Genomic DNA, 20,500 nt, shown 5'->3' with positions numbered 1-20,500 from the left:
GAAATATCAGAAAGGGAGACAGAACATAAAGACTCCTAACTCTGGGAAACGAACTAGGGGTGGTGAAGGGGGGACGGGGTTGGGCTGAATAGGTGACGGGCACTGAGGGGGGGCACTTGACGGGATGAGCACTGGGTGTTATTCAGTATGTTGGCAAATGGACACCAATAAAAAATAAATTTATTATAAAAAAAAAGAAAAAACAAACAGAACAGCACAACATCAAAGTAAAACATCCAGAAAAAAATAAGATTAATTCCTGGAAGAACAAATAGTCAGTAGACTTTTCATCAGCAACAATAGATGCCAGAAAATAATGAAGCATTGTCTTCAAAGTAGCAAAGAAGATCACTATCATCAGCTCAGAAGCTCTGTCTTCAGCTTAGAGCCAAAGACATTACCACTCAAAAGGGCAGGCAATACCAAACCATCTTTTAAAATATCAATGCTTATAGGCTCTTCCTCAAAAATGCTACATAAAAATGCGTTTTGGAATAAAAGAACATGTGAAGGCAGAAAGAAAGAGCTCAATGCAGTAAGTACAGGTGAACAAATAAAATCCATAAATGTGAGTTTGAAAAAATTGCTTTGTATTAGAGCCACCACCACACATTCATCTTCACATTTTTGGGATGTACTCCATATTTATCATTTTTTTATTTTTTATTTTTTTAAAGATTTTATTTACTTATTCATGAGAGACACAGAGAGAGAGGCAGAGAAATAGGCAGAGGAAGAAGCAGGCTCCTTGCAGGAAGCCCGATGTGGGACTCAATCCCAGGACCCTGGGATCACAACCTGAGCTGAAGGCACATGCTCAACCACTGAACCACCCAGGTGTCCCTATCGTTTATTTTAAGAAAGTGTTTGAATCTTGGTTTGAATCTGTTGGCCTAACAATTTTTTGTTGTTCTTGTTGTTGTTGTTGTTTTGGTTTTTTTTTTTTTTTGTTTTTATTTTATTATTATTATTTTTTGTAGTTACACTTTTCTAAAAGCCTGTGTCCCGTTATCAGGTTAAATAAGCATTAATTATAAGAGTAAAAATTATGATGATGATAATTTGTATTGGCTTAAAAACAAGGTGGAGCTTGAATTGTAGATTGTGTAATGAGGAAGGATAAAAGTATTAATTAACTTTAGACACTGTAAGAATGCCTAATACAACTGAAGAGAGCCACGAAATAATTACAATAATTATGCTTAACTTCCAAACACCAAAAGGAAAACAGATTTAGATAAAACCCAAGCTTTCAAGCAGAAGGTGTAAAAAAGAAGAAAACAAAACAATAAAAAGTTAAATACAAAATGCAAAATAAGATGTAAAAATAAATCCAAATATCAGCCCAAAAAATATTGAGTCCTCAGGTTTGGTTTAAAAAGTAGGTTGTTTACACTTATTCATGCCTAAAACGATCTCTTATTTCAGCAGGTATTTATTATCTATCCACAAGTTACTGTGGATACACCAATAAATATATAATATTTAATATATAATCTTATCTTTATAGAATTTATACTCTAGCAGGGTGAAGTGTACACAAATACATAATATGGATATAAATAAGTGTTCATTGAGTCGAATAGTGTCCCTTAAATTTATGTCCACTCAGAACTTCTGAATGTGATCTTCTTGGAAATAGGATCTTTGCAGATATAATTAAGGTGAAGTCATCCTGAATTAGAATGGGTCCTGCATCCAGTGACCTGTCATTCTTTTTTTTTTCTTTTTAATTTTTATTTATTTATGATAGTCACAGAGAGAGAGAGAGAGAGGCAGAGACACAGGCAGAGGGAGAAGCAGGCTCCATTCACCGGGAGCCCGACATGGGATTCGATCCCGGTCTCCAGAATCGCGCCCTGGGCCAAAGGCAGGCGCCAAACCGCTGCGCCATCCAGAGATCCCAGTGACCTGTCATTCTATGAGGAGGCCACACCCCCCGGGGAGGTGGGCTTTGTGAAGATGGAGGCAGAAGCTGAGTGATGTGTCAACAAGCCAAGGAGCACCAAGGAGTCCACCTTGGTGCCAGGAACCACCTGACACTAGGAAGAGTCAAGGAAGGAATCCATGCCTTCAGAGGGAGCATTGCCCTGTACACAGCTTGGTTTCAGGATTCCAGCCTCTAGAACTGTGAGGGAGTAAGTTGTTTTCAGCCAACCAGTTGTGATACTTTGGTATAGCAGCCCGAGGGAACAAATACAAAGTCTTTTGGGGTTTTGTTTGTTTTACTACTGAAGTATAGTCAACATACAATGTTATATTGCTTTCAGGTGTACAACATATGCCATTCAACAATTCTATACATGATGCAAAGCTCACCAGGGTAAGTGTGGTCGCCATCTGTCACCATATAACATTATTACAATATTATTGACTATATTCCTTGTGCTGTACTTTTCACCCCTGTGACTTATTTAATAACTGGAGGTTTATATCTCTTAATCCCCTTCACCGATTTCACTCATCTTCTCATCCCCCCCTCTGGCCTCCATCAGTTTGTTCTCTGTATTTATGAGTCTGTTTCTGTTTTGTGTTTTGTTTTGTTTGCTTTTTGTTCTTCTGCTTTGAATTTTAGATTCCACATATAAATGAAATCACATGTTTGTCTTTCTCAGTTTGACTTACTTCATTTAGCATAATATATCCTCTAGGTCAATCTGAGTTTGGCAAATGGCGGGATCTCTTCCTTTCTGAAAAACAAAGCTGGTTAAGGCATAATGAGTGATTGCAGGGCAGGGAATGTTAGAGAGGAGTGCCAAGAACGGCCTCTCGGAGGATTAAAATGTGAGCAGAGAGTCAGCCCTGAGGACAGCAGGGGAGGGGTGCACACAGTAGAGGACAAAGCAAGAGCAAAGGCCCTGGAGAGAAAACATTCTTGGGACCTTCTATGAGCAACAAGGAGGCTGGTGCTGCAAGTGGACAAAATGAGGAGGGGATTGGTAGGAAACATAGTCAGGGGCCTATTTTATTGGATTTTATGATCCGTGGTGAAGAGTTTGTTTTATTGTATGTGTAACTGGAAGATCCAGAAGACTTTAAGGTAGGGAGCATACTTATAATATATTTTTTAAAGATTTTATTTATTTATTCATGAAAGACACAGAGAGAGAGACAGGCAGAGACACAAGCAGAGGGAGAAGCAGGCTCCCTGGAGGGAGTCCGATATATAGGACTCGATCCTGGGACTCCAGGATCATGCCCTAAGCTGAAGGCAGACATACTTAGAATATTTAATAAGAAGTAAAATGAATGTTAAATATGAATCAGCATATAAAGGCTTTTAAGGAAAGCACAGAAAAACAAAGTCTGGGCAAATATAAATCAAAGGACAGCTGACGCTGTTAATTAATATCTACCAAAATAAACAAATAAGTTAAAAAAAAAAAAAGAAGTAGCTAAATTATGATAAAGGAATAGTACCATACAGGTCATAAAACAAGTGTTAACTTCTGTGTAAAGCGGTTTAACCTCAAAATAAATTTGAAGAAGGAGGAAGTGAAGGACAAGAGAAACACAACAAAAATAACAAATACACAGAATAGGAGAGTTTGAAACATCTCTTAGGGATAAAAAAAATATATATATACAGAGATTTGGACAAGTCAGTTAGCTCGTATGATTGCATGTATCAAGCTTAGTTCATTGATACAGCCCTGTACTGAGCAAACAGAAGTTATATACTTTATTTGCAAGTACATATGGAGTATTTTAGAAGTCGGTCACACAGTGATAAAAACCAACATCATATAATTATTCATATCCCCTGAACATCATGTAACAAAATTAGAAGAAAAGTAAACGTGGGGTAAACTTTGGTTAGACTTTCTCTTAGTATACATTGAGTATTTAATAAGTGCCAGATATTTTCTGTTTTTAGAAATCCATTCATAACAACCCCAATAGAGCACTCATTTCAAGGTAAGGAGAGAGAAATAGGGAGTTTAAACAACTTCCCGTGGGCAGACAGCACTGTTGGGTAGAGATCTTGTTGGCTCATTCTCTGCTGCTTTTTCATCAACTTAGCCAGTTGTATATTAAATCCCAGCCATAGGCTGGGCAGATGTTTATCTTTATACCGAGAGGCTACAGGTACATGGATATAAATAAAACCTCTGGAGTGAGATCTTTTGAGTCTGATTTTGAATTCAGATATTACAGTGGAAAAACTCAGTTTCCCTCTGGTGTGCCTCCTTCACTGTCACAATCTGCCAATCGCAAGGGCTAAGTCCCCAGGTTACCCACAACTTCTGTCCAAATCAGAGCTTCCCATGACCCCCTGTGTAGGTTTGATTAATTTGCTAGAGCAGCTCACAGAACTCAGGGAAACACATTTACCAGCTCAGTAAAGGATGTGATAAAGGATAAGATGAGCAGCCAGATGAAGAGATACACAGGATGGGATCTGAAAAGATCCTGAGCTCAGGAGCTTCTGTCCTCTTGGAGTCAGGATGTGTCACCTTCCTAGTGTGGATGTGGTCACCAACCTGGAAGCTTTCTTAACCCTTACTACTGAGATTTTATGGAGGCTTCTCACACAGGCAGGATGAAATATTAACTGCATTTCCAGCCCCTCACCCCTCATCCTCTGGAGGGGTCAGAGCTAAACGGTTCAAGCTTCTAACCATGACTTTGCCTTTCTGGTGACCAGCCTCCATCCAGCAGCCATCCAGGAGCTCACTCAGAATTCCCTTCATTAGAACAAAAGATGTTTCTAGTGCTTTTAGCACTTGGGAATTTACAAGGGTTTTAAGAGCCTTGTGCCAGGAATAGGGAGCAGAGATAAATATTTTTTTTTTCTATTATCTCACAGACAGCAAATGAGTAGTTAACTTCCTCTGACTTCATTTCCTCTATATGGGATACCTATAAAATGGGTTTAATAATATCACCTACTTGAAAAGGCTTATTGAGAGAGTTAAATGAATTAATACATGTAATACATTTTAAGCCATGTAGGGCCCATGGTAATTACCTATTAGGGACTAGCCTTTGTTATGATAAATGTCCATGCCCCCAAGCTTCCATGATCTACTTATTGTCAGTACAGTCTACCATGGGCAAGTTCTAAATTCCCTCTCATTTCACCTCCCATCTGTATACTGATGACACTGGCCTTCCTCTGGGTGGCCAAACTAGGGACAACAAAGCTCTGCCCCGCCCTCACCATCTACTCCTACTTGACCATCTCCCCTCCCCCCCAGGTCTGATCATTCCATCTTCTTTTTTTTTAAAAAAAAAAGATTTCATTTATCTATTTATGAGAGACAGAGACAGAGAGAGAGAGAGAGAGAGAGATACAAGCAGAGGGAGAAGCAGGCTCCATGCAGAGAGCCTGATATGGGACTCAATCCTGGGAAGTCCAGGATCATGCCCTGGGCCAAAGGCAGGTGCTAAACCACTGAGCCACCCAGGGATCCCTCATTCCATCTTCTTAAACAATCTTTCCATTTAGGATCATTTTAATTATTTGAGGTCAAAGCCATCATATCAAAGATGTTCAGTGATTCATTTCCTTTTGTTTGGCCCTCACTCCTCCTGGTCTCTGAATCACTCATTATTTTTCATATCAACTATCCCAACATCTTTTTAACAGACCCCTATGCCTTCAGCCAATGTCTTTCCAATCTACCACAAATAAAATTTAATTCTCTAAATAACTATCAAATTTCTCACAATATTAGTCTATTTAATATTTTCTCTTAATAATATTTATCTAGCTGATCTCTTCAGTATGTCCAGAAAGACTTAACTTAGTAGAAATGTAAATTTAATCATGGCATTTCTCTGCTTTCCACTGTCTCAGCCATTCCCCTCGCTACCAAACCAATGGAGTCCCTCAGATGGGTGTGCAAGGTCCCTCCTCAGGATCACAGGATCTCAGAAGCCAAATGGAATTACTCTAATTTTCTTAAAGAGCAACTGCTGGTTCATGTTTTCATGCCATCTTAGATAGTTATTCTGCTTACAGTGCTTTTCCCTCTTCTCTCTGTCTGGAGAATGCCTACCTGTAGATAAAATGACAACATAAACACTGTAGCTCTCCGTATATCTTTTCTACTGATTTGTGTCTTTCTGCATAATAGTCAATTAACATGATTTATAAGAGGTATAATTAAACGTCTTGTAAATTTACATTTTTGTGACTTTTTGTATAAGAGGGCCCATGAATCAGAAAAGAATTTGTTGACAGATCCCAGGCCTCCATGTGGGGTTTTTGGAACCTGGTGAACGGTGAGTTTAGGATCTTTCGGAGCAGGGTATAGCAATTACTCAAGCTCTGGAGTACTAGGCAGGGAGTTCTGGGTTATTTGTTTCAAATCCAAACCTCGAGGACTCTGATTTTGCTATTTGTGTTTGTCTAAAGCACATAATTTAACCTCCTAACCTAGAGGAAAGAATTATCCAACCAGCTTTTTTCTCAAACCAAATTTGGAGAGTCAGTCAATGAACCAATTAAAAACCTGGTTTATTCTTCCCTAATAGTACTCAGAGACTGGAAACCATTAAAGGGGATCTTAAAAAAGAAAGAATAAAATAATAAAAGCAAAAATTAAATTCTATGCCTAGTGCTTGGGATAAACTTGAACATCTGTGTGTTCAGGAAATACAAAATAATTGTACTTATTTAATAAACACCAGAGTTGTTTATCCAGAGTAAGCTAACCCCCCGAAATTCAAATCATATGGATTTTCCTATCCATACAACACAAACTAAGTAAATTAAAATCAGGCCTTGTCTTCTGTATTATGGGGTGCAGAAAAAATATGAGTAAGAGATTATATTTACAATGGCTGAGCTCTGGGTACCAGACACCACACAACACACCGTAAACAGATCCACCCTGCCAGGGTGGCTGTGCTAGCTCCATTTCACAAAGGACACTGATCTTAGAGAAGTCAAGAAATGTGACTCAATTCACACAGCTTGTAAACCAGATGTTGTTGTGAAAACTGTATGTAGTAATTCACATAAAGTACTGAGAAAAATGACTAGCACATAGCACACCTTCAATAATATTGGATGTTAATATTATAATATATTGGGCAAAATTTGACAGTTTGTAAGGTGTGTATGATGTACGTATTTTTTATTTTTTTATTTTATTTTTTTATTTATGATAGTCACAGAGAGAGAGAGAGAGGCAGAGACACAGGCAGAAGGAGAAGCAGGCTCCATGCACCGGGAGCCCGACGTGGGACTCTATCCCAGGTCTCCAGGATCGCGCCCTGGGCCAAAGGCAGGCGCCAAACCGCTGTGCCACCCAGGGATCCCATGTACGTAGTCATGTTTAGTTAAGTTAGTCAAGTTTCAAAGTAACATCAAAGAAGAAAAACTATGGAAGGATAAGCAAGAAAGTGTTAGTGGAGAAGGGCACTTAGAATTTTGGTAGGAAGATTTAATTTAATTGTGCATCCTTTGGATAGTTTGAATTTTTTCAGTTATGCGTATATGTTTTTATTTTTAAAAAGCCATCATGTTCTTTATCCACTATAGATTAAGATAACAATGTATATTCCAGTTTTAGGTTTAATGCTCTCAATGGAGAAGGATGATGTCACCTCAGATTGTGATTCAGGCTGGCGGGAGATGGTGGCCTGGAAAAGATTATACAATGATTAATCTTACAGTAATTAATCATCCGCTTCATTGACTTTCCCCAAATCCCTCACCATATCCAGATATCAGGCAGGCAGACAAGAGTCCTATCTTCCAAGTTATTGGGTTCAAAAAAAAAATTTGCTCACAGACCATTCAACTTGAAGATAGTCACACTGAACTTCTGCTTTGCAGGTGTTTGTTAAATCTTAGTGCTGTATATATGAAATTTTATTGAATAACTTCCTTGTCTCGCTTCAAGGGTGAATTACTTCATCAAGGTCAATAAATTTTTATTTCTTTTTTGTGTTCCATATTTTTGCTTTTCATTTGTAAGAGCTTTATGGAAGCCTAATTGATATACAATGGACTGCACATACTGAATGTGTATAATTTGATGTTTGAACATAGGCACATACCTGGGATACCATCAGCACCATTGAAGTAAAAACATAGCACCTATATATAGTTAAAAGCACACTATTGTGTGCTTTAAAATGTGTTGAGTGTAGATTTCATGTTAAGTATTATCACCATAAAAAAAATGGAGACAAGGAAGGTGTTGGATATGTCAATAAACTTTTATGGGACAAAGAGATACTAATGCTTACTGAGCATTTTCTAACCTATTACCACTCTCAATTTATGTAATATGAAAAAGAGGTTTAGGGAGTTAGTGACACATGCAAGGTCACACAGTCAGGAGAGGAGGCAAGACCCAAACGCCATCCCACTGACTTCCAAGGCTCATATTTCAATATGACAACAATGCTAACGTAACCAATAAAAGCTACTCCTGTTTCTAGCTACTAATATTTTTAAACTCACTGAATTCCCTCATATGTGAAAATGTTTTAAATGTCCTAACAACAACTAAAACATCCACTTTCTTTTCTTTTCACTCATCCAATTTGACCATTACTTGTAAACACTGTGTGGAGCACTGACCTTTCAACACATCCAGTCAGGTTGTGATGTGGCTTCCCAGTGTAGACATACACTCACATGGCCTTTCCACTGGTTTCCTCCTTGCATCCTTCAGGGGCTCCCAGGGTAATATTTTCTATGCTTTGAATTGAAATGATGAGGGATGCTTATCTTAAAATGATACTAAAGCATATGTTTCTGCCTCTCTCCACTGTATCCCTGAAATTCAGAACTGTCGCATCAAGCCTGACTTCATCCAAAGCCTGGTGAGGTCCTTTTCTCTCTCTGTCCCCACACAGCGGCTTACAGCCTGGCACTCTGCCCACATTGTATCATATTTCCTTTCATTTGGAGTTTCGCTTTATTCTTCCCCTCTGCTATGAGAGTGATTCCCTCCCAGAGCTGAGGAGCTTGGGTGCCATATAAATTAAAATTTAATATGTGTTATTATGATCACTATTATTATCATTACTGTTATTAATAATGTTCTTTTTGGCAGCGTTTGGAAGCCATTCCAGCAGTGACATTTGGCTCCCTGGATAATGGATCTTTTTATGTACAGGCTTGTAGACTTGATGCCTGCTGTTTTCATTGCAGAGAGAGCAATTGCCTGACATCAGGAGGCCTGCGGGACCTGGAAAACTCTGCGAGTCTTGGTTGTATTTTCCAGTGTGAACCAAATCTCTCTGGATGACCAAGATGGAAACACTCTGCCACAGTCACTGATGAAAACAATGAAGCCATGCAACTATTTATTCACTCATTCATGTAATGAAAGTTCGTTGTTCACTTGTGAACCATTTATTTTATTCTTTTTAAGATAAAGCGGGGACTGAGCACTGTTGTAAATGCTGGGGATAATAGGGTGGAAGACTGTAGCTTTTCTTGCCATCACAGAGCTCAGAGTTTTGCAGTAGAGTGTAAAGTGCAACTGAGATGAGTGCCATGAGAGTCAGGGACCTAAGAGTGATGGGGTGGTGCAAGTGAGAGAGATGGTGTCTCTGAGCAAGCGATGATTAGGCAAGAATCTGAAGAATGAGTAGGAATTCACCAAACACATGAAGGGGAGAGCATTCCAGAGAGACAAAATGACATGTGCCAGAGCCCAGTGCATGAAGATGAGAGCCAGTCCTAGCCCTGGTCGAGTGAGAGGAAGTTATGCCTGCAAAGGGATCTGATGAGGGTTGCCATCCATGAACAATGAAGAGATGCAGAATGAGTTATCGATGGGTGCTCGCTGATCTTACCTTGCTCATAGTATAGTAGGGAAATAAGGATTGGCTGACAGTGTGCGAAGTTCCACATGCTAGAAAATATATGATTCCATTTTGGAAAAGACAGAGAGAGTTGATGGCTGTAGGCTATCAGGAAAGTTCACTGAAGCAGGTAGAATTTGAACATAAGGATGACAGTCCGGCTCCCAGATCAATGATGAGCCCAGGTGGTTTTGGACTAGGCCACACCACCCAGAGTTCAGTGTGGGCATCAGGACAGAGGATGTATGAGGAGGCTACAAGGCATGAAGCCAGGAAGGGTATTCAGGGAGAGATGGGAGGCACATCATGGAACTAAGTTGTGGTCCAGGTAGAGGAGCCCCATTGCAAGTCAGTGGGGAGCCATCCACTGACACCTGGTGGAGGGAATATGCAAAGTGGAAGGAGGGAGTGGCGCTGGGGAAACCTCCCTGGCAAGCAGAAAGTGGCTCAAGTCTGTTTTGTCAGGTGTTACAGACTCTTACATGAGAGAGGGGAGAGACAGGAAAGATCCATCTGGCCTGGGTGGCTTTTCCCGTGTCCACGCACAAGGCCATGCTGCTCTGGCAGACAAGGCCAAAACAAGGATCTAAACCTCTGATTTTCAACCTTGTGTTACTTTATCGCTCTGCCTTGATTTTATTTATTTTCTTCTTTTTACCAAACACAACTTGCTTGGCCCAGAACAACTTGGCTTTTCTAACCCTGAGGATATGAGCAAAGCAACAGCTATGGAATGAGAAGTCTCTGAGGTCCAATATGCAAATGGTCACATTTTTCATGTGCCTGAGGGTTCTCAGAATCACAACTCCCAATAGTTAAATATCCTCCAGAAAGTGGCAGAATGGAAAATTACTTTTTTGGGGAGTGTTTAACCTAATTTACAGAAAATTAATTCCCTTAAACATTTTAAAGATTTTCTGATTCAGACTCACGGCTAGGTTACTTATGTTAAACCCCAAATTGTTCTTTCCTATTTTCCTGGCAACTAGGGATCCTGGAAAGGCTGACCTGGTACAACCTGATGCCCCTCTACCTGCACTGGGAACACATTCAGCAGCTTCATGAATTCCCATTTCCTTTATATCGTGTGAAAATGCTTTCAAAGATGTTCATATGTGTTTGTTCATTGGTCACCATCATTTGATTGCCAGGAAGCTCCTTCTAGTCACGTTCTCCAGGAATAAACCTGAAGCCCCAGATGATCATGGAAACTTCCCAGGTTCATGGAGACCACTTGTGTCTGTCTATCCCAAGCTCTCTGCAATTTCTTCTTCATCCTGAGAACTTCCTCTCCAGCTGGAGCACTGGAAACCCCACTTCCTCTTGGTACTCACAGCCTCCTCAGAAAGTGAGAACAATGTGGAGAGAGATACTGGGAAGGACGTCAGGTGTATAAAGTCAGTGGCTCCTTCCTTCTGCAGAACCAGGGGAAACACTATTTGTGAACAAACCGCATAGAGCTTCAGGTGACCTATGAAGGACTTAAATTCTAGATTATGGTAGCTATTGGTTATTACAGTTTGGCTGTAGTGATTTAGTCATTCATTTAAAAAAATTTTTTGCTTTTGTTTATTGCATGCCTTTCCATACGCAGGCCCGTATCTGCCATTTCCTTTTAAGCCCCATGTAATAAAAGTTCATGTAATTAAAAGTTCATGTATTACTGTGGCTATCTTGATTACCCGAGTTTTGGGTTTTTTTTTTTTTATTACCCGAGTTTTGAAATCATAAAGCATGAGAGCTACTTCATTCTTCTTTTTTAAGATTATTTTAACTCTGTGTGATTTTTTTTCCATTTTAACTAGATTAATCTGTCCCCAAATGAACCACTAAAGGTACATTTAGTACATGTGTATTGACTTCTGGGTCCATTTATACAACGGCACAAACTTGGAGCAAGTCAACATGCTGTTAGTGACGCACTAAATGCAAAGTCCGAACCAGTGAAGTAATGACTCAGTCTCCAAGTATCTTTCTTGCTCTCAATAAGGTTGACCTTCTTCCATTCTCATTTTTCCAGCTTTGGCTCTTATTCCTTCTAAGACTCATCAAAATGCATTCCCTTTGATCTCTTATACGCATTTCCAATGTGTATAAATATCAAAAACATAATCTTAGATGCCATTCTTTATAAGATTGCAAAATCTGATACTCATTAGAATACTATGACGTGTGAACCCTCATCTGACCAAAAATGCAGATGAATGAAGATAATAAAGCAATGTCTATTTCTGCCATGTTCACTGGCTAGTGCTTTAACAGACCCCATAAACCATCCCAAAGAGGACATGCCTCTTAAAGCATTATCCTTCTCACAAAAGATAAGGGATATTTAAAATTATTGCTCCATCCCAAATAAGAAAGGGGAAAAAAAAAAAAAAAACCTCAAGCTAAAGTACCATGCAAATGAGCTGAGTACCATGACAGGAAATTGGGTTCTTCCCTAACAGCTGATGCTGGGAATTACAAGCTGTCTATGTGAGCACTTCAGGACAGCGTGCAGGTGGAAGATGAAAGCAAGCTGAAGAGAACAGAAGAAAAAGCCAATGAACTCAAAGACAAATCAATATAATGTTGGATCTGATGAACACAATGGAAAAAGATTTTTTTTAATGATCAGGGCCTTGGTAAGATGTAGGATAATTTCAAAAAGTCAACCATAATGTGATACCAGACTCCTAGAGAAGAAATGAATGAAGCATAAAATAAATGACAATTAAATTATGCTCAAAATTTCTCCAAATTTCATAGTACTACTACTAATAATAATAACTTTAACTTACAAATTTAATAATTTACTCAGTAGTTTTGCTGAGTTAAATATGGAAAATGAACACAAAGTGTCGATACGTTATAATCGAACTTCCGAAAACCTAAGATGAAGACAAAAATCTTAAAAAAAACACACACATAAAAAAAAAAATCTCTACTATGAAAGGAACAACAAAGAGGGGAAGACTGTAGAAGTCAATAGACAATAGAAATCCTTAAAATGCTGAAAGAAAAAAAAAGTCAACCGAAATTTCCATATATGGTTAAAGTGTCCTTCAAAATTAAGGACAAAAATAAGACCTTTTTCAGAGAAACAATATCTGAAAAAAATTGTGGACAATAATCTGCACTGCAAGAAGTGTTAAAGGAAGATATTTGGACTAAAGAAAAATGATACCAGTGGGAAACCAGATCTATCAGAAAATATAAAAAAGTACCTGGCTTATGCTCCTATGCAAGTAAGTATAATAGTTTTTTTTTTTTATAATAGGTTTTTTTTCTTTTACAGTTTTATAGTTTTAGCACTTATGTTTAGGTCTTCAATCCACTTTGAGTTAATTTTTGTATATGTTGTAAACTAAGGATCCAACTTCATTCTTTTGCATGTGGCTATTCAGTTGTCCCAGTTGGCCATTTGTTGACATCTATTCTTTCCTCATTGAATGGCTTTGGCACCCTTATTGAAAATTAGCTGACCATTGAGGTAAGGTTTATTTCTGGACTCTCAATTCTACTCCATTGAGCTACACATCTGTCCTTGTGCCAGGACCATGCTATCTTGATTACTGTGGCTATCTTGATTACCCGAGTTTTGAAATCATAAAGTGCGAGAGCTACTTCATTCTTCTTTTTTAAGATTCTTTGAACTATGTGTGATATTTTTTTCGATTTTATAATTAACCTGAACATTTCAAACTGTGTAGGGAAGTAAAAGTGTTATTTTCCCTAAAATGTCTTTGGAATTTATATCCATTTTTTGCGATATAATTGACATATAACATCATATTAGTTTCAGGTATACAACATGATTTTTTTAAGATTTATTTATTTTACAGAGATACAGAGGGACCATGAGTGGGGGGAGGGGCAAAGGGAGAAAGAGAAACCTCAAGTGGACTCCCAGCTCAGTTTAGAGCTCAATATGGGGCTTGGTCTCAGGACCCTGGGATCATGACCTGAGCCAAAATCAAGAATCACCCACTCAACCGACTGAGCCACCCAGGTATCTCAACATGATTTTATTCTTGTATATATTATGAAACGATCACAATGAGTCTAGTTAACATCTCTCATCACACATAGCTCTAATTTTTCCTATGTTTTTCTTGCGATGAGAACTTTTAAAATCTATTCTCTTATCAACTTTTAAATATACAATATAGTATTATTAACTTTGGTCATGATGCTATACATTACATCCCCATGACTTATTTATTTTATAATTGGAAGTTTGTATATTTTGACCAATGGGTGAAGGTAGTTATATGAATTTTATAATCAACTCATTGATCTCTACAAAGAAATCATCTAGGATTCTGATAAGCATTCATTATACCAAATTTCGTTCAGGGGAAATTGCCATCCTATCAATATTAAGTCTTTCAATTCATGAAATGGGATATTTTTCCATTTTTTTAGATCTTCTTTAATTGCTTTCAGAAATGTTTTACAGTACCAGTTTTTCACTTTTGTCTTTTTTTTTTTCACTATTGTGAATGGTATTGTTCTTGAATTTTGTTTTTGGATTGTTCATTGTAAATGAGTCAGAATATAATTGATTTTTTGTATTGATTTTATATCCTGCAACCTTGCTAAACTCATTAATCCTAATAGTTTTTAGAGGATTCCTTAGAATGTTCTACATGAAAGATTATGTCATCTGTGAATGGAGATAGATTTACTTCTTCCTTTCCAATATAGATACCCTTTATTTCTTTTTCTTGCCTAATTGCCCTGGCTGGAACCTCCAGTAAATGTTGAATAGAAGTGGCAAGAGCAGACATGCTTGTTGTCTTTTCCATGATCTTAAAGAGATAGCATCAAATCTTTCTTCATTAAGTATGATGCTAGTTGAGGATTTTTAGTAGATGCCCTTTATATCAAGTTGAATTTCCCTTCTCATACCATTGAATGTTTTTACAAAGCTTCTTTAATTTGTTTTGTTTTCTGTAATGGCTCAAACAATTCTTATACTTTATTCTCTTTATTTATTTAATCTTTCTTTTCTTCTCTCCCTTCCTTCCTTGTGTTAGCAGGGAATAAAATATATACTAAAACGTTGGTAATTCCTTGGTTAACATTCTCTCTACATTTCAGTTTCTCCTGCAAGACATGCTGGAATGGCACACTGGATCTTGCTGAGCCTTAATGTTTAAATAAGAACGTCTGGGATACCTGAGTTGATCAGTCAGTTAGGCATCTGACTTTGGCTCAGGTCATGATCTCAGGGTTCTGGGATCCAGCACTGCTTTGGGCTCCCTGCTCAGTGGAGAGCCTGCTTCTTTCTGTCCCTCTGCTTCTCCTCTGATCATGCTCTTTCTGCGTGTCAAATAAATAAATAAATAGATAAATAAATAAATAAAATCCTTTTTTAAAAAAGCATCTAATAAAAGATGAGTATTAGTTTCTAGGATAAATGCAAACAGTTTATAAGAAAGAACTAGTGGTTCAAACTAGGTAAGCTGCTTATGTTTAGCCAAGAGGGAAGAATAAGATCAGAGACTGGAGATTAAGTCAAAAGGTTTAGGAACCAGACAAGCCTAAAACTGAGCCAGGGAACAAAGAGCAGGACAAAATTAGATAGGAGAGTTTTAGACTGGGTACATGAGCCCAGCATGAGTAATCAAAGCTCCATAACTGGAGGACAACTAGGTAGCTTGTGGTAGCAAGCCTGGCTGCTTCAGAGGCCCAACACCATGATGCAACATGGAGATGAAGCAATGGGATCACTCTGAAGGAAGAAGCGAGGTATGTAAGATGAGCTGCTTATTATCAGACCCTATGGAGAGGTGTCCTCCAGAGGCCTAAAGGAAGCTAAGAAAAAGGTAGACATAAGTTCACTCTGAAAATTGTTGAGAGTAGCTATTTTCCCCTTTAAAGTTTATTTTATTAACTGAGTGTTGCAAGACATGCTACCAAAAAATCCAAATCCAGGAGACTTACTAAAAAATGAATTTAGTCTGTATGCCTACTAAAATTATCTGTCCTTGTATCAGAAGAGAAAAAAAAGAAATGGATGGCAATAAAAACAGAATCTTGACATGAAAACATGAAAGAACTGTTCTCCAGAATACTTAATTAAAATACATTTTGCTTTGAAGTTAAATAACCCATGACATAAGGTTTGCTGAAGTTCCATGACAACCTGATCCTGCAAGAATGGAATATAGGGCATGACAGCCAGAATGTTTGTGTTCCCCTAAAAGTCGTATGTTGAATCCTAATTTTAATGTGATGATATTCTGATGTAAGGATTTTGGGTGGTGATTAAACTATAAAGGTGGAGCCTCATTGGATCAACGCCCTTATAAAAATTGATAAGAAAGCTAGCTAGCTTTTCTGTCATGTGAGACACAAGAAAGACCCTCTGTAAACCAGGAAGAGAGTTTTCACCAAGAACTTGACCATGATCTCTGGAACACTGAGAAATACATGTTTGTTGTTTAAGGTACCCCAGACTGTGGTAATTTGTTATAGCAGCCCAAACTGACTAAGGCACAGACTATAAGGCTAGAAAGTCAAAGAACCAAGAAAAGGATGGGGGGGTTAAAATTATATCATGCATTGAGGTCAATATCCAGATTTTAAACCATCTTGGACAGTGGATACCATCTCAGCCATCAAAGTTTAGAGGCTGGAAGTTGAAGATCTGGCTGCCAGCATGGTCTGGTTCTTAGTGAGTTCCTCTTCCTGGCTTACAGAGGGTCATTTTCTTGCTGTTCTAGACACATCTCCAAGGGCAAGGGAAGCAAAAGCAAAAATGAACTATTGGGACTTCATCAGGATAAAAAGCTTTTACACAGCAAAGGAATCAGTCAATAAAACTAAAAGGAAACCTACAGAATGGAAGAAGATGTTTGCAAATGACATATCAGATACAGGGCTAGTATCCAAGATCTATAAAGAACTTATCAAACTCAACACCCTCAAAATAAATAATCCAGTCAAGAAAGGGGCAGAAGACATGAATAGACATTTCTCCAAAGAAAACATGCAAGTGGCCAACAGACATATGAAAACATGCTCCACATCACTTGGCATCAGGGAAATACAAGTCAAAACTACAATGAGACACCACCTCACACTGGCCAGAATGGCTAAAATTAACAAGTCAGGAAACAACAAATGTTGGCAAGGGTGTGGGGAAAGAAGAACCCTCTTACACTGTTGGTGGGAATGCAAAGTGGTACAGCCACTCTGGAAAACAGTATGGAGGTTCCTCAAGAAGTTAAAAAGAGAGCCACCCTATGACCCAGCAATTGCACTACTAGGTACAAATGTAGTGATCCCAAGGAGCACATGCATCTTAGTGATTATAGCAGCAATGTCCACAATAGCCAAACTGGAAAAAGCTTAGATGTCCATCGACAGATGAATGGATAAAGAAGATATGAGATATGTATGTAGGTATATAGATATCTAGCTATAGATATATATAATGGAAATTACTCAATCATCAAAAATGATGAAATCTTGCCATTTACACTGACATGGATAGAACTGGAGGATATAATGCTGAGCGAAGTAAGTCAATCAGAGAAAGACAATTACTACATGGTTTCACTCATATGTGGGATATAAGAAATAGTGCAGAGGATCATTGGGGAAGGGAGAGAAAACTGAATGGGAAGAAATCAGAGAGCAACACAAACCACGAGTGACTCTTAACTATAGGAAACAAACTGAGGGTTGCTGGAGGGGAGGTGGGTGAGAGGATGGGGTAACTGGGTGACTGGCATGAAGGAGGGCATGTGATGTGATGAGCACTGAGAGTTATATGCAATGATAAATTACCAAACTCTACATCTGAAACTAATGATGTACTGTATGTTAGTTCATTGAATTTAAATAAAATAAAAAACAAATTACTGCCTCTTCCCCCAAATAATCCAAGTTTGTTTTGTTATCCTTGGTTGCGAGAAGCATAGATATATGAGAAAAAGCAGGATAGTGGGAGGGAATAGAGGTCATTAGAAGGCATCCCACTTAGGAATTTAAGGGAAAAATGACTTGCTTATTCCAAGAGAAGACAGTTGTGCTTCTGAGTGGCTTCACGCTTTGCTTTTCTTCTGGGAGCCCATTAGCCTCAGATTTACTGTGGGGAGAAGATGTACTGGCCCCCAGTCAGCAAAGATAAGAGGCTTCCTGGCGAGAAAGAAACAAAAAAGACAGGAAGCAACGAAGAGGGCCAGAGAAAGAATATGAGAAAATGCTGTCCTGGCAGCAGTAAATAAATCATTTGCTAAAAAGGATATTTGGCTAAATTGCCTCCCAGTGTCTATTCCCACTGGGCATTTTTGGTCAGCAAATGCAGAGCATCAAGGAAAGAGTTCAGATGCTGGGACGGTGTTGCCCTGAGAACATGGAGGTTGCAAGGGAGAAGCCATGTTGCCAAAGCGCATGGGGGCCCCATTCATACCTTCTGACTTCCCACCTCTATGACTTTGGGCTAGAAATAAATCCAGAGGTCACCGTTCTGTCATCTGTAATACAAAGATGATGTGGAATGAAATCATGTGATGCCTGGCTCACCGTGCTAGTTCCCTTAACCCTTTCTTCCGATAGCATATTTTTTAAAAAGTTCTTCTTTCAGCATGGTCTAACATATTTTCCTGAAAGATTTATTGATGATTAAGGCTAGTTAGGAGGTTTAAAAAGGGCAGCTGAAACCCTGAAGCTTGGGACTTGGAACCTGAGTTTCCAAGGCCAATGTTTGAGTCTTGCCTCCTGAATGTTATTAACCTGTGTCAGCTTGCTCAGATTGCCTGGCTTTCTAAATATCAATTTCCTAATCTATAAACCGAGGAAAATAATAGCTATTTAAAAAGACTGCTGTAACTTTCAAATGATGGATGTAAATTTGTTTTATAAGCTATAAAGCCCTTTATCAAAAAGTAGTTGTGTATGTATTCTGTGTTGTTTGATGGGATGGTCAGTCAGGCGCAGCCACAAGAGGAAACACAGGAGAGGCTCAGGAAAACAAAGTCTATTGTACCCAAAGGTCCTAGAAACAAGAGAAATGGTGCATCACACAGGGCCACGTAGGGAAAAAACAGGAGGCAGAGGGGCAGGAGTGAGGGGCAAGGCTATGTACTACAAATCGGAGTTTTCACAGGAAAGGAAAGCTAGGGCAGTGTAAACATTTTAGTATTAGCTAGTTTGAATACTTTCAGAGGGTTATAATCTGAGCAGAGGAGTGTGGATATCTCTAGTTATCTGATACCAGAAGAAAAATCTGTTTTCTGGGGTGTACAGATCCAGATAGATAAGGCATGGCTCTAGATTGATTAGTTGCATATCAGAAGCATGGTCCTAGATGTGCCCTTTGCTCTAAGAATTGACTTACTCCCTGGAGGGATAGGTTCTTTCCAGCCAGAAGGGATTTTAATATGTCAAAACATCATAAAATACAAGGGAGGGAAGTGTGTATATGCATACACATGCGTATATCTAGGGCACTGTATAGTTTACAGAAGACATTGGCACTGCTTGCAATGTCTCTGTGATTCAGGTATAAATATGATGGTGCCCATTTTATAGATGAGGATCAGACTTAATATGACTACTAATTATGGAGAAAGAATAGAAATGGTAGATTGTGGGGATCCCTGGGTGGCGCAGCGGTTTAGCGCCTGCCTTTGGCCCAGGGCGCGATACTGGAGACCCGGGATCGAATCCCACGTCGGGCTCCCGGTGCATGGAGCCTGCTTCTCCCTCTGCCTATGTCTCTGCCTCTCTCTCTCTCACTGTGTGCCTATCATAAATAAATTAAATTAAATTAAATTAAAAATTTAAAAAGAAATGGTAGATTCTCCAAATCGATCTCCCTGGATAGTGTCAATTAAAGTCACTAAGCTAAATGTTAAGACTGATTTGGTGGACTTGAAACCATAGGAAAGGAGAACTTTGCAAGTAAAACCATTCATACTTCAAAAAATTGCCGATTCCATGATCTTGCCTACTCACTCACTCTCTATCCCAAAGACAAAAGATGAAGCTAAGGTTTATTCCCTTCATACCTGAACAACATCCCTTAATTTTATCAACTCTTAGTTTCATCCTCAATGCCTGTCCACAGCTGGTCCATACAATACATTAATACATTCAGTAAATATTGGCTGAATGTATAAGGCATTGGATGAACTTTGAAATAATTCCACCCATAGTCTGGCTCCAGCCACCAATTTGTCAATTCTCGAATCTTGGACTAGACACTAGAGGAAAGAGACAAAACACTCATTTGGTTTTCTAAGGGTGCTGACAAATGTTGGCATCAGGGAATTCAGACAAAACATGGATAAATCTTTGGTCCTGTTCAAACTCTGACTCTATGACTCCATTTCTTTTCTTTTATGACATTCAGATTTTAAGAAAAGTTTGTTATTCACAAAGCAGGGAACACAGAGAACTTAAATAAAGTCTCTAATTCCTTCAACTTACTGCTGTATCTCCTCTTCTTGAGATGATGTCTTTTTTTCTCTTCTCCTCTTTTCTTTCTTATACCTTCCTTCTCTCACATTTGCCTTTCCTTTTCCCTGTCCTCACTTTGACACTGATTCTCATTGCCAAATAATTGAGATTTTGTCCATTGAAGATATTAATATTTTATGAGTATTAAATAATATGTGTAATGAGTTCATCACAACAATTGCCACAAGAAATGGTTTGTCATTAAGTCCATCAGATTTAACACTTACAACAACCTTAGCAGGTGAAGAAGTGACTCACC

At 38.6% G+C, this 20,500-nt stretch overlaps 1 long non-coding RNA gene across 1 annotated transcript; it reads left to right on the top strand.

The window, feature by feature from the left end:
- The first annotated feature begins 2,270 nt into the window (after nucleotides 1-2,270).
- On the top strand, nucleotides 2,271-11,360 carry LOC140603425 (uncharacterized). The gene is made up of 3 exons (XR_012006410.1): nucleotides 2,271-2,323; nucleotides 9,122-9,292; nucleotides 10,770-11,360. It is a non-coding gene; the product is annotated as an uncharacterized lncRNA (long non-coding RNA).
- Nucleotides 11,361-20,500: the final 9,140 nt, after the last annotated feature.

The sequence above is a fragment of the Canis lupus genome, chromosome 14 (assembly GCF_048164855.1).
Source record: "Canis lupus baileyi chromosome 14, mCanLup2.hap1, whole genome shotgun sequence".
NCBI lineage: Eukaryota > Metazoa > Chordata > Mammalia > Carnivora > Canidae > Canis > Canis lupus.
Note: the sequence above shows the minus strand (reverse complement) of the source record. Positions and strands in the feature narration are given on the sequence as shown.